The sequence below is a fragment of the Mastomys coucha genome, unplaced genomic scaffold (genome assembly GCF_008632895.1).
Source record: "Mastomys coucha isolate ucsf_1 unplaced genomic scaffold, UCSF_Mcou_1 pScaffold20, whole genome shotgun sequence".
NCBI lineage: Eukaryota > Metazoa > Chordata > Mammalia > Rodentia > Muridae > Mastomys > Mastomys coucha.
This window is the reverse complement of record NW_022196903.1, coordinates 59,841,601-59,856,498: the sequence shown is the minus strand read 5'-3', so window position 1 is coordinate 59,856,498 and position 14,898 is coordinate 59,841,601. Positions and strand designations below refer to the sequence as shown.

Genomic DNA, 14,898 nt, shown 5'->3' with positions numbered 1-14,898 from the left:
CAGCACTGAGGACCACGGGCTTTGAAGGGAAGCTTAGATGGAGCAAGGCTCCATGAGTTCCTTGGCAACAATGGCATTGTTGGCATTGTTGCAGGTCCAGCATTCAGCTATTCTGTGGTCAGACCTGTTCCTTCATCCTAAGAGGATGAAGACTCAGAGCTATGCTTCCCCCTTCTCTGTACCCATCAAATACTCTACTCTTAATTTCTAAAGGACAAAAGGAGCAAATTTTTTTTATTTGTGACATCTATGTTATTGTATACTATTTATGCTTTTCAAATCTTTCAGAAGAGTGAGATTTAAGGAGTTGGTCTTTGTAGCTTTTTTATTAGACTGGAGAGGGAGAGGAAAGATACAGATCTGGCCTCTCTGTATTTGATATTGAAGAGGTGAGCAGCCCACGATGGACCTCTTTGCAAGTGTCAGGGAATACTTTCGATGTGTCAAAAGATATGTGAGCATGCACAAAAACACTGTAATACTGTGCCCCACATTCTTAGGTTATAGTCTATGTATTACTGTGCAATACAGCAAACTACTGAATTTAGTTTTCTTCTTAGATGGAAATCAACAAAGAAATTTGACTCTATACATCTTGCTATTTTATTTGTCTTTTTAAATCACTTTTAATATATAGGGAAAAAAATAAAAACTATCTGGACTCCTGGGCATAAAACACTGAATATTTTTACCAGTATTTATTTTATGAGTATGAGACTTTAGTCCACACATATGTATATACACCACATATGTGACTCGTGCCCTCGGAAGTCAAAAGAAGACATTGGATTCCATGGACATGGAATCACAGACAGTTGTGAGCCATTAGGTGGGTTATGGAATCTGAATCCTGATCCTCTGCCAGATCAACAAGTGTTCTTAGTCACTAGGCCATCTCTCTAGCCTTCATATAGAGTGTTTAAGGGAATACTTAAATACTAGGAAAGTTGTACCTTAAAATTAGTTTTGAAGCTAATGTTTTGTGTTGTCAATTTAAAAAGAAAAAAAACTCATCTGTGCTGTGTCTACTAACCAGAGAATGAGCCAACAGAGGATGGACAAATTGTATTTTTCAGAATAATCACTCCAAAATAACTTAGAGAACATAGAAATAAATCAGTGGAATGACTTAGTGTTGGTTGTGCTTGGAATTGAAGCAGCCCAGGAACTGTGCATATATGTTCTTCCTGGACTATTGCAAGGACTATTCTGTAACTGTGTGCTTCTGTGGGTTATAGTTCCTCCAATAAGACAGGACAAGAAAACAGGGAGAAAATGAACACTTATGAGAAAGCATCAACCATCTATCTCATCACAGGGAAACTGAGGATGAAACACGAAAATAATAGAATCTGTGCAATTAAGTGGGATTCACATGGCATTCATGCTTTCTGGTAATTACTCAAAATCTGTTCTTATGTTAACCTGAAAAGCTTTCGTTCTTGATTGAGGGTTGGGAGACTGATACAGCCAGCTTTAAAACAGATAGAGCATTCTGACCTCTGGTTAGAGACACAATAGAACTGCTAAGAAACCAACAGTGAGATGAGACCTTACTTACATTGCAAATAATTTGTTAGAGCTTTAAAATACATGGTTTTCCCCACCACAAGCAGAGTCCGGGTCATGAGTCCATATGAAAGCCTAAAGTCAAAAAGGCCAAATTCATGATGTCACCGGAAAGTCCCTAAATTACATGAAGATGGCCTGTTTCATCTGCTTGGAATGTTACATTGCCTTGCACCATATGATAAAATTATGATGTGAGTTTTTTCTCTCTAAGATTCATAGTTTAGCACATGGATGGTAAGACCCAGGACAAATAAACTTAAGCCAGGCATCTCTTGTTCATACAACGATGTTTTGCAATTGCACATTTTGTTACATCTTCAGAGATAAAAGCTGTGTGTAAAAGTGATTAAACGATGCTTTTTATTTCTGCTGAAATAAATGCATAATAAGTCACATATAATTCATAACAATTTAGGCCCATTACAGAGTTCTAGCTTCTTTTTTATGATGGTTGCTAATTAAAAGAGTATTTCTGCCTGATTCTTTGACATAAAAGAATAATGAATAAAAGGTTCTGATATAAAAATGAAAATGGGAATACAAAGTTGCAAGATGTTGAGTTTCAAGTGTATAGTGAAGATTAAGGATAGTCGCGAAAGAGCTATGCAGAAAAGAAATCGGCAATGGCTCTAAGTGACAAAGAAGAGTTTCAAAGTTTTATTTTACTCTCTCTCTCTCTTCCTCTCTCTCTCTCCCTCCCCCCTCTCAGTGTGTGTGTGTGTATGTGTGTGTGTATGTTTGTGCCTGTGTGCCCCATGTACATGAGTATGCAGGCACTGAAGTGCAGGTGCCAACCACTGCTGGATTTGCAGAGGGTTCTGGGTTGATCTCTGTGGGTACTGGAATAGAACTGATGTCCTTTGCAAGAGCATTAAAAGCTCTTAACCTCTGAGACATCACTCCAACCCTTGGAAGAAGTTTTTGATGGAAATTTGAAACAGTACTAATCTCTAACTTGGAGGGGGGGTACATTCCCCAGTTGTTCCATCATCCCCCAGATTGGAATGTAATTTCACGAGAGTTGCTTTTAGCGAATGATTGATAGGATATTTTAATATAATCCTGAATATAGGTTTAGATTGAAAATGGGAATTGGGACCATAATTAATTATGTTGCCAAGTTTTTTAAACCCTGAAAAGTCAAAGCGATGAAAATCACATTTCATAGGGTTGCAGCCCTCTACAACTTCCCGAGTTAAAACTGGTAAAATGACAGTATCTCTTTTGACAGTATGATTAATCCCATATGCGGAATGAGTGTGGGGAATGAATACAGTTGTGTTGGTCCTTTCGGAAACCACTGTAATAAGAGACTGACATAAAACCAAGTGAGTGTAAACACAGACTTCAGCTGGGGTGATGGCCTTATTAGCACTCTTAATACTTAATAATGAATAATAATAAATACCGATGGCCCCAGCACACTCTGCTCCAAATGCACATTGCCTCTTGCACCCATCCATCACTCTTTCAGGATAATAAAATAATTCAAATGCAGCATCCAATCCTCATACTCTCTCGGGAGGGAGGGATGTTTTATCTGTTTTATCTCCACTTCTTTGAGCTCGCAGAGGGTTTAACTTGCTGGAAATGGGGCAGTAAATGGTGTGAGGGTCCTGTTTATTACCATTGATGACTCCCCCTCCAAGGTCTCAGAGAAACTCGGCGGGAGGAGATGGGAAGGAATGGAGACCTCCATCTCAAAAAAGAAGACGAGGGCCACAAAGCAAGTAGGGGGAGGGGTAGAGAGAGAATGAGAAGGTAATGTGTTGGAAACCCGCAGTTCAAGGCAAATAAACAAATAAGCATTCCTTGTGATTTAGCGGGACTAAAAGAAGTAAACAAACCGCCACCCCAAGTTACTTAAAAGAACTCTGTTAAAAAAAAAAAAAAACATCAAAACCAGAGACTTTTTAAAAAGTTCATTCTCCCACTCCAGGTCTTGGTTTCAGGGAACTAACGGGCCCCAGAGCAGATAATGGACAGAGCTCTGCAGGAACAAGGAGGAGGGCAGGGCGGTGACCTGTGGGATGGGGTGAGCCGGCTCCTAGCCACTCTACTGCAGCTGGAGCGACCGATTTCAAGAATTCTCACACCTCGACCTGAGACTGGGAAGATTGGAAGAGTGAGAATGAAGCGACAAAATGAAAGAGCACCCCAAATCACAATTGTGAAGCGCCCGGGAAGAGCGGAGCCAGTCTATGAGCTAGCGCTTAAAAGGCTCCCTGCAGGCGCGACAAGGAGAAAGGTGGCTGGGACTAGAGAGCTCGGGCTGGCACACACACTGGGTGGCCGCTGAGGCGGCGGGAAGGTGTCCCGACCTCCGTGGCTACTCTGCTAAGCTTCGGAAAGTATGAGCCGGACCTAGACCACCCAGCTTAGGCAAGTTTCTCTAAGGATGCTGGTCTGCGTGGCAGAGGACAAATGAGGAGAGAGCGCGGGGTCGCTGGGCTAGTCCCAGAAGATCTCAGCCACCGCCGCGCAGCCACCGTCTGCCGGGAGCCCACCTCCGTGCTCCACTCCGCGGGTCCTGCAAGCTTGGCAGACCCACGCTAGTGTCCCCAAACACCTCCCGCCGCATCACCCAGTCCCGCCGAGCTAGCATATAGGGAGGAATACTTCGAACCCGGGGAGAGAAGCAAGAGCCCACGGTCAACAGGCCAAAGTCAGTGTCTAGGCAGGGCTAGGATAAAGCAGGCGATTCTGGGGACCCACTCCAGCCCAACGCAGCGTGTCCATCTCCCCAGCACTGGCGCTGTCTGCCCACCTAAAACATCTGTGACCCAGCCACAGACCCACCAGACAAGCCCAGTGAGAGCTGCGCACGTCCGTGTTGTAGAGAGCTTCTGGTCGCTCCCTTCCCTGTGAGAGGATGCACCTCAACCCCACCATAAACCAGCCCTTAGGTGCAAACGCAGTCTGGCCAGGTCCGCACCGGCGCAAGAAGGCGCCGGGGCAGGCGAGGATTGATTCGATCTTGCTCCTTACCTTAAAGAATTTGTTTTTTCTAGCGGGAAGAGGAAAGTTTGGTTGGTTGGTTTTTTTTTTCTCCCCGGGGGTGTGGTATGCGGAAAAAGCCCAGGTCCCGGGATCCCACCAAGATGTCAAGTACACCGGGATCCACGAACCGTGGGGACCTGCACGCGAGGGCAAAAATTAATGCCCAGTGTCCCAACTTTGTGGCGGGCGCTGCAAACTTCCAAGACAAGCAGAAGGCCGCTGACACGCGGTCGCAGAAGTTGCTGCGAAGTGGCGCAGGCGGCAGCGCCGGGCTTGGGTAGCGGGACAGCTCGGGCAGACGCGGGCGCTGGGTGGCGGGAGGATACTGAATGCGCCCGCGGAGCTGGCACTGCGGGACGGGCTGGCTCGCTGAACGCCGGCGCGGGCTGCAGAAGCAGAGCCCGGTGCACCGGCGGCAGAGGCAGCTGCACGTAAGCGGCTCGCTAAGCTCTGCTCTCTCGCCGCTCCGGGCAAGGAGTGTGCGCTGGCTTCTAGTGTCACTGCAGAGCTTGAGCCTCTGCCCCTCCCAGCCCGCCCGCCGCTGCCCGCTGCCCCGCCTTCCTCTGCCCGCCGCTCCCCCTTCGTGCCTCGCGCCCTCTCTCCCGCTGCGCGCCAGCGTGCAACACACACACACACACACACACACACACACACACACACACACACACACACACACACGTTCCTTTGCTGCCTCTCGCATACATTCCGGTCCAGCGACCAAGTGCTCCTCACACAAGACCCTCGTGGGGCTGCGGTGGGGTCGGGGTGTGGGGTGTCACAGTGTCACAGGGCACATTGCTTTCCTTTGGTCCCTGCCATGGGGGGGAGAGGGTAGGGAGAGGGGTGTGAGGGCGCCTTTGAGACCCCCAACAACGCTTCACGACTAGACACGCATGGAGGGCCAAGGGAGCACAATGGCGAGGAACTCTGAGCTTGGTTAGTGATCCGAGAGTGTTCACTTGGAAGACTGGAGGACTGGAAGTTGGAGTGAGCTAGCGAGAGAGCGAGCTTGCAGAATGCTACACTCGCAGACGGTCTGCCGCAGCCTTCACTCGGGAAGCTTTTGCCTCAGCTAATCCAGCCTCTGGGGCTTGAAACTCAGCAGCTGTTTTAACAATTGAAAAAAAAAAAAAAGACCCTACAGGACCAGTGAGGCCCAGCAGAACTTGGAAAGCTATTAAGGCTGACTAGGTAATTATGGTAAGAACTTGTTTAATTAGCAACCTGGCTTGAGTCTGGGTGTGTGTAGGGGTATGGAATGATATTTAGAAATCTCATTTTTGTGACTGAGAACCTAGACTAGCAAGTCTCTTTTCTTCCTTTTCCTTCCTTCCTTTCTCTCTTCCTTCCTTCCTCCCCCTTCTCTCCCTTTCTCCCTCCCTCCCTCCTTCCCTCCTTCCCTCTCTTTCTTTCTTTCTTTCTTTCTTTCTTTCTTTCTTTCTTTCTTTCTTTCTTTCTGTCTGTCTGTCTTTCTTTCTTTCTTTCCTTCTTTCTTTCTTTCTTTCTTTCTTTCTTTCTTTCTTTCTTTCTTTCTTTCTTCAGAATCTGGCTTTTAGGATTTCAGGTTCTAAGAATATACTATACAGGATTTATTAATAGTGTCAATATTGAAAACATGAAAACACTTATCTATTTCCATTGTCACCAAAGCAAGGATAAGATGAAATTCAACCTTATCGAGCACTTATTTAGAACTATGGGCTTTCTGTTAAATGCCTTTGCAAAGCAAGCATCTGCAGTTCAGCTCACTTAGCAAAGTTCTGCTGCTAGGGAGACTACTATTCTAGGTGGATTTGTTAAATGCTTCCGTGCTGTGACATAGTTTTGTAAAAGTCATAAAAGGCTTAGACGGTGCTCAGGGTATAGATTTCAGAGCAGAACTCTGGAAGATGAAGGAGTCCAGACAAATGAGGATGAGGGAGGGGAAGGAGAAGAGCATTCCACAGAGAAGTAAATGAAGAAGTCAGAAACGTGTCAGAGTACATGGGTGCCCAGGGAAGAGGGAGAAGGTAGGTGTGGCTGCATTGCAGGTGCAGTGAGCAAGGCCTCCCACCCCAGGCTCCAGGCTCAGAGAGACAGAGCTTCTGAAGGTGGCTGTTGTTTGGAAAATGATTAAAGTTGTTAAGAGAAAGCAGATCACAAGGTTTGTAAGTGTCATTGGGTACACATTTAGAAAGGTCACTCTGATAACTCTTTGGAAGACAAATAGAAGTGACTTAATAATGAGAAGACTTCTACAAGGTAGAAACAAAAGTATGTCTCAACAAAAAGGAGGCTAGGGTCATTTCAGATACATTTAGAATTTGCTGGCAGGGGTTAGTAAGCCCTTATAGGAAGGTGGAAGAAGAGGGTTAATTCTGTTTTCTGGGTGGCACAAGACAGGCCATGGTGCCATCAGCAAGGAGAAAGAATACAAGGAAATAGATAAAGATATAGAGATGATAGAGACTTCCAGTTGTGGCGATTTTCCAGTGTCATGAATTCACTTTTGTTTATGGCTGCATAAGATTCCATTGTGCATATATACCACATTTTATTCTCACATGTATTGTGACCAATAAATACAGATGTGTGAGTGTCTGTGGTATGTTGACTCAGAGTCCTTTGGGTACATAGTCAAGAGTGGTATAGCTGGGTCATTAGTCAATTCTATTTTGGGTTTAAATTTTTTTAATTTACTTATTTTTTAATGTGTATGGGTGTTTTGTCTACAAGCACATCTAGGCACCATTTGTATATGTACATGTGATTGTGGGTCCTATCTGTCATTGCGCACCAGTTGGGGGGTTCTCAGGACCTGGTGAGTACAGCGGATGTGACCCAAGAGACTGTTTCAGAGGACAGTTCCTTTATTGAAATAGGAGGGCTAGCATATATAGTTCAGGTCAGGGGGGAGGGGAGAAAAAGGTCAAGGGAGGAAGTACAGCAATGGAGTCAGGGGACTTCCAAGCATATCAGCTAGATTAGCAGAGTGCCTGTCACATGATTTCTGAGAAGCCAGTTGTCTGGTAGGGAAACAAAAGCCTAACTGGCTTTGACAGGACATGCCTTTTGTCCCTGTGGTGCTGAGTAGGCCAAGGCTAATTTGGGTAAGGAGTGGCCCCACTACTGCCTTGTTCTCTGAGAGATGTCCCAAGTCATGGCAACATGCTACTGTCCCTTAACTGGCTTGGAACATCCACCTGATGCATGCAGAAACCAGAAGAGGGCATCAGATCTCCTGGAATTAAAGTTACATGTGATTGTTAGCCACCATGTCTATGCTGAGAATTGAACCCAGGTCCTATGGAAGAGCAGCCAGTGCTCTTAACCACCGAGCCATTTATCCAGTCCCAACTATGTTCAGTTTTGTTTTTTCCTTAAGCTTCATTATGGACTTCCATGGCGGCTCTACAGGTTTACATTCCCACCAGTGATGAATAGAGTTCTTCTTTCCTAAACTCACCATCATTTACTGTCATTTGCTTTTTTTGATCGTAGACATTCTAATTGGGTGAATTGGAAACTCAGTTTTAATTTGAGCTTCTCTGATGTGTGAGAATGTTGAACATCTTTCAAAACATGTATTATTCATTTATATTTCTTTTGAGAACTGCAGGTTCAGTTCATTTGCCCATTTATGTATGAAGTCATGTGCTTTAAATCTTGGCATTTAGAGGTGTGTGTGTGTGTGTGTGTGTGTGTGTGTGTGTGTGTGTTGCTTAGATTTTACCATTCCTTGTGTAGATTCTGTTAGTCCTCTCTGTCAGAATTGTTTTCCATTCTATAGGCTATATACTTTGCTCATAAGTTTCTTTTGTACTGAAGATTTTATTTAATCCTGTTTGTTTTTCTTGGGATTATTTTCTGTGCTATTTGAGTCCTTTTTGGAAAATCTTCCTTGGACTTTGAGTTTGAGCTCTTACATTAAGCTCTTTGGCCTATTTTGAATTGAATTTTGTGCAGGGTGAAAGATATGGTTCTAGTCATTCCTTTCCATGTGGAACATGGTCTTCCAGCACCATAATTTAAAGCCATCTTTCCTCCAGTGTATGCCATTGACATCGGTGGCTTTGGCTGTGTGAGTTTATAATGCATCCTCTATTATAGTCCTGATTTATAAGTGTCTGGATGACCTTGACATCTCTTTTTGTGTTGTCAATATGTGAATAATATACAGATGAGAGAGAGAGAGAGAGAGAGAGAGAGAGAGAGAGAGAGAGAGAGAGAGAGAGAGAGAGACTGCAGAAACCTCAGAGCAGAACCTTTGGTCTCATTTGTCTGCCTGTCTGACCATGAGAGGAAAGATAGGTAAGGAGAATATGTTTGTGTAACATTTGTGACTTTGTTTATCTTATGTGAGTTACCTGGTCTGGATTATATGTGGCTGAGGAAAAAGAGGTGGGCACAAATGGATGAGAATGCCACAGAGAGGCCTGGTAGTTTTCTGAGAGTCGGTTCCCTCTTCAAGAGCAGGTAGGCAGACACACTGCCTGATCAGGTTTACAGGATGAATAGAGTGCTCAAATGAGTCCATAGGACAGGAATTATTCTAAATTTCCGGTAGGAAGAAAGTCTAAATGGCGTTAAAGTAACTTATTGATTCTTTCTCTTAAAGACAGGCCTGGGTCCATGTGAGGAACACTGGAAGGACTCTTTAAAGATGTTTGTAATGGAAATTCATACAAATATCCATTCTGAAATTCAGGATTTCCACTTACCAATATATTTATTTTCTCAAAAAATGTATCATCAGTGAAACCAGTGTATTATATTTTCACATTTATGTATTCTCTGTATGTTTAAAGAGAGTTGTATTAGATATGATATGCATTATTTAGCCCAACAGTCATATTTAATTCTAGTTATGAAAACTTTTCATTATAGAACAAAATATTTTCTAAACATTAATATTTTTAGAATATAAAAATAGCACAAAGTATAACATATGTTTCATGGAATAGTATTACACAGTAAATCACTTGATAGCTATTTGCTTATTTTTGCCCAAATTTGCTGTAAAAATACAAAATTCATATTCAGTGAATTGGAAAATTCAGAGTCAACATTAAGTTCATTTGGGAGGACTCCTAATTCAAGCCTGTGTCTTAGTCACAGTGCCCCAGATGTATCCTTGGTTCCCTTCAGAGAAGACTATTTTCAGGTCAGTTGCAAGACACTGATTTGTCATTTGTCATGAGTGATGTTGGTACTAACCACACCAAGATTCTGATAGGGAAACCTATGAGCACACAAGTGAACGAAGCAACGCCCCAAAATGTTTTTCATGGTTATTTCAGTTTTATTGTCAAAACGCCAGTTACCATTAAGGATGCCTTTGATGGAACAACAAAAATTATTCACTTATTGAAATTTCATCTCTATTTCTTTTTAATAGTCCCTGTGGCAAAACAGGCAATGCATATAAGCCCTTCCATTGCACACAGCTTCTATCCTGAAATGACATGTTTGAATAATTGAGTTGTGAAATGCCCTAGCTGCTTTTTTGCATGAAATATAGACTTAAAGAATAACTGGTAAAAGTTCTGTGCTATTTTGGCTTGTATACTGATAGACTTCTTTCAGATGAAGAGCCTGTCTCTTCAAGGTAATAACAAGTAACATCTATTTTCAATGAAAACAAAATCTGAACATTTAGAGAACTTGAGTCAGTCCCAATGAACCTAATAGCTCTCTGTACTGAAACTGAGGTGGTTTTATGTAACAAAATGTATCATTGTTTACAAGATTTGCATAAAACCAGGAGCCAGTATTTTCTAAATGATGCATCTTAGAATAAGTCTTGAGTTAAAGTGCCTTTTAAAGCATAAAATAAACCATTAGGCTTGAATGTAAAACAGCATTAGAAGCTAAGTGAAGCAGCTTCATGGTTTTTTATACTACAATGATCAGGTTAAAGAGAATAGTCCTTACTGGGTTTTGGTGTCACACTAAAGAAGAATACCCTGAGTTATTGGAGAAGTTACTAATTTTTAAATTTTTTCTAACTATAATATCTGTACAAAACTAGAATTTCCTCACTTACCTCAAACCAAGTAAACACTGAAAAGATTGTATACGGAAAGGATATGCAATGCCACTGTCTTCTAGTAAGCTGACATTAAAGAGATTTTTAAAGAACAAAAAACAATGCCTTTTCTTTTTTGGTTAAATATGGTTATTTGACAGGGGATGCTTAAGTTTACTGTAAGTTATTTTGAAATAAATATTTTAAATTTTCTGTTCTGAGTCACAAAATATAGAATATTGATAAAAATAACTCATGAAACTAGAGCTGCTCTGGGTCTGTTATCATATCAAATGATCTGAGGCCCCCTGGTAAGTGAAAAGGGCCACATCATGAGAAACTTCACAAAAGTGCATTGTAAGGTCTTCAAGGCTTGGGCATCTTCATCTCGGTCACAATCATAGAATACACTTGTTACCCAAAGTAAGTATATCCTTCAAGAAACTCAGTTCTTTACAATGTAACAGTTGACATTCTCCTCTGGTGGTGGGGAGGAGCAGTGGGACAAGGAGCTGAAATGGTTTGCAGCCCCATAGGAGGAACAACAATATGAACTAACCAGTACCCTCAGAGCTTCCAGGTACTAAACCACCAACCAAAGAGTACACATGGTGGGACTCATGGCTCTAGCTGCATATGTAGCCGAGGATGGCCAAGTTGGTCATCAATGGGAGGAGAGGCCCTTGGTCCTGTGAAGGTTCTATGCCCCAGTGTAGAGGAATGCCAGGGCCAGGATGTGGGAGAGAGTAAGCAGGGGGAAGGAAATAGAGTTTTTTTTTTTTTCGGAGGGGAAACCAGGAAAGGGGGAATATTTGAAATGTAAATTAAAAAAATATCTAATGAAAAAAAAAAAAAAGAAAGAAAACAAATTCAAACCATCCTCCAAGCCTTGAAGCTTGGATAAAAGAGAATCTTACTCCTGGTCTTGCTGGCAGATGCCAGGCCTATTTGTGCATTCAGTTTCCATGTCTCAAGTACTATACGCTGTCTCTCGACAGCAGGGGCTGTAACCCCATTCTCTACCATTCTGTCAGACTTAGATGATCATTTGATTACTCTGACACATGTAGCCAATGAAAAGGTGAAATAAATCCTAGCCAGCCTTCAGACTTTCTGAGGAAGTTCAGTCAAGTTAACAGAGTCAGCACTTACTATGCACACACATTGAGCTGAGAGGGAAAGAATAAATGAGTCCTTTCCCTTGAAGAACCTGTGGTCCAGCAGAGAAATATATAATTTGCATGTGGTATAGGGGAATGATGAGGTGCTGTGCAAATCTAGGGGAAGCTTGGGAGGATGGAATCCTGGAAGGGTTGTTAGGCTGTCCTCCCTCATCTGTAAACGGGTAAGTAACATTTCCCCCAGAGTGTTATTAGCAGGAGTAAACAGTTTTGATGGGGATGGGTGTGCAAGAGGAGCCCAGTGCTAATGCACTTGCATGGCATGTTATAAGCAGGAGCTCCATCTCCAGCAACACTAGACAAATGTCTCACCTAGGAAAGGCTTTAAATGGATATAAAATGATAGCTCAGTGGCCGTGTGTGCAAGGATGAGAACAAGAAACAGCCTAGATTTTGTCACATTCAGAGACTCTCAGTAACTGGAAAAATTAACTGAAACGATAGAAGTCCAACTATTGGGGATAATAATATATTTCATTGAGTCTTAATTTTATTAGAATATTTTAAAAAACAGTATGGTATGTTCAATTATATTTACTTTAAATCAGAATGCTATTATCTTCTACAAAGAATCATTTCATTAAAAACTTAATTTTTTTAAATTTAAAACTTCAAATACAATTTTCACTGAATCAAGGGGTAATTTCATATCCCATACAAAACTTTTAGTTCTTCTTTTTTTTTTTTTTAAGGTATTGAGCTACTTACTTCATGCAAAGTACTTGGTGCAATGATATCTAAAAAGAACCTTTTGCCCAGAAACCTGTAAAGTAATATTAGATATATATTATTTTATTCCTTCAGACACTTAATAAATCTTTCTTAGGTGTCTATTACCTTACAGATCTAGAATATATGATTCAAAAGGTAAGTGCCACTTTTGTCTTCAGGGAACATACAAGAAAACAAACAGGCTAGATGGCTTTTAACCGCTGGCTACAGCCTCCAACAACTGGGAACTGCAAAGAAGAGTAAAAGCACAGGATATGACTTGTTCCCACTGGGAACTGATTGACTTGGTAGGGGAGAGAGTGGGAGTTTAGAAATCCTGGAAGCAAGACACAGGAAAGAGACAGGAAGTACTAAGGCACATTTGAGAGGCAGTTGATAGACTTATTTTGCTACAATAGATTTTGTCAAGAAAAAAAAAAACAGAAGAAGAAATTGTTCTTTCAGCTGGGCACACTGGAAATAACATGTTAGAATCTTTGGCTTCATCCTCCTGGCAATGCACAAAACCTAAATATAAAAAGCAAGAAAACAAATACCATTTTCTACACTTAAGAAGGACACTGGTGACTTATAACGGAGATAGTCTTTTGATTTTCAAGCAACAGGACTCTCACACATAAAATTCCTATTTGTTCCACTTCAAAGCATATACTCTCCCATTCATCTCATTTCCTGTGGACATTTTTTATTAATTTATGTATTATACTCTATCAATTACATGGTAAAAACATCTAAATGTTTTTAATGTGAATCATATTTCCCAAGAGCTTTCTATCTTCTAGACTCCACAATGGCAGAGCTGAAGCCTGTGATGCCCCAGCACTCTGGTCTAGTCTAGCTATGTTATTAACACAAAGGCAGACCATGAGAGCCTAAGCTGGCAGACCTCTGTGAGGTCGCTGAGGATACACACACACACACACACACACACAAGTAAGAGAGGAGAAAAACACAGCGCCAGTCTAGAGCATAAAGAGGTCTGAGAGAATTGGATGGGAGCGTGCCTTTACATGCAAGTAGGATCAGGGATTGTGTGACACATAATGTCTCTATAATTGAATTCATGTGAGGATGACCTTATTTCATCAATTTTGTTTAGATGAAGCTGAAGAAAAAAATATCTTTCACGTGAGAAGTTTGGGTCCAGCCTCTCAGAGTTACTTCCCAGTGATGTCATTTTGCCTTAAGGCCATGCAGACACAAAGCCTACTTATTTTTAAATGTCATATATCTGAATGGATTTAAATGAAGTGTAAAAAACACAGGCTTTTGATCTAGAAGTCTTGGGTACTGTTTCCTACACACCACCATTCCAGTAGCTATGGGACAGTGTGAACTTGAAGCATTAAATCTCTCAGAGGCTGTCCTCACTTATCTGTAAAATGGGCAAGTAACACTTCCCTCAGAGTGTTATTAGCAGGATTCAACAATTTTGACAAGTAAAGTACATGGTAAATAATTAAATACACAGAACATCTGCTTCATCCAGATATTAAAAATAAAACATTAAAGGAATAACAATGTTGAAAATAATAATAATGTTGAAAGGACTTGCTTGGCTCTGGCACACAGGACAGCCAGATAATAACTTCAAGTTTGACAAAATGCACTCAGAGTTCTTTATAACTTTACATCTCTACAAAGTTGACCTCATGTCACTGACACCTTGCGAGAAAAGCACATTTTTTAATACTTCTCAAATGATGAAGCTGAAGCTTTGGGCCATTGGTGGTTGAGCCAGGATCTGAGTCTCATTCAGCATAACTTCAAATATGGTGTTCTCAACCAACTTTGTCAATCCTGGAATGGTGCCAGGAACTGCTCTATTGACTATTTTTAGAACCATTTCTGTTTTCTTGCTCTTCTCATGTTAATAGGCTTAAAAATGAACGACTTTACCACAGAATATGTTTGAGAGCCCCTCTGTGGCATCTGGTAAGAGTGAATCCACTGCAGGTGTTGTTTTTGTCAGTTGTGTGGTATGTATCATGCTAGCTACAACCTTTCAGACCACAAGTCTAGAAGATTAAGTCAGTCAAAATATCCCATACTGATGTATTAAGCTATGTGGTCTGTCCTCTTATTTGAAGTCACTGAAATTCTGTCATTGTCCCATTGTGAATCTTGAATATCTCTCTGTCCCCAGACTTGTTTTTGTGCACATTTTTTACAATTCTGAAGCCATGAATTTCCAGTAATATGACAATCTTGATGTTCTATCACTTCTCACCTTCAAACTCAAACAGCTCAGTCAAAATCCTAGGGGATTCTAGTTCAAAAAGAATGTTTTCCAGTAATTGTGAAAAGAAAATAGAAAAATAAAAATTCATATAGGTATGAGACTCAGATGACTGGAAACTTAAATTTACTTGGCAGAAGAAGAAGAAGAAGAAGAAGAAGAAGAAG

At 41.6% G+C, this 14,898-nt stretch overlaps 1 protein-coding gene across 1 annotated transcript in view; it reads right to left on the bottom strand.

Moving 5' to 3' along the window:
- The window catches only part of Ndnf (neuron derived neurotrophic factor), a 45,567-nt gene extending 40,493 nt beyond the window's left edge, over positions 1–5,074 (bottom strand). Inside the window, exon 1 of the mRNA XM_031382081.1 lies at positions 4,561–5,074. The gene's annotated coding sequence lies outside the window, so the exon portion shown is untranslated. The remainder of the gene's footprint in view (positions 1–4,560) is intronic.
- Positions 5,075–14,898: the final 9,824 nt, after the last annotated feature.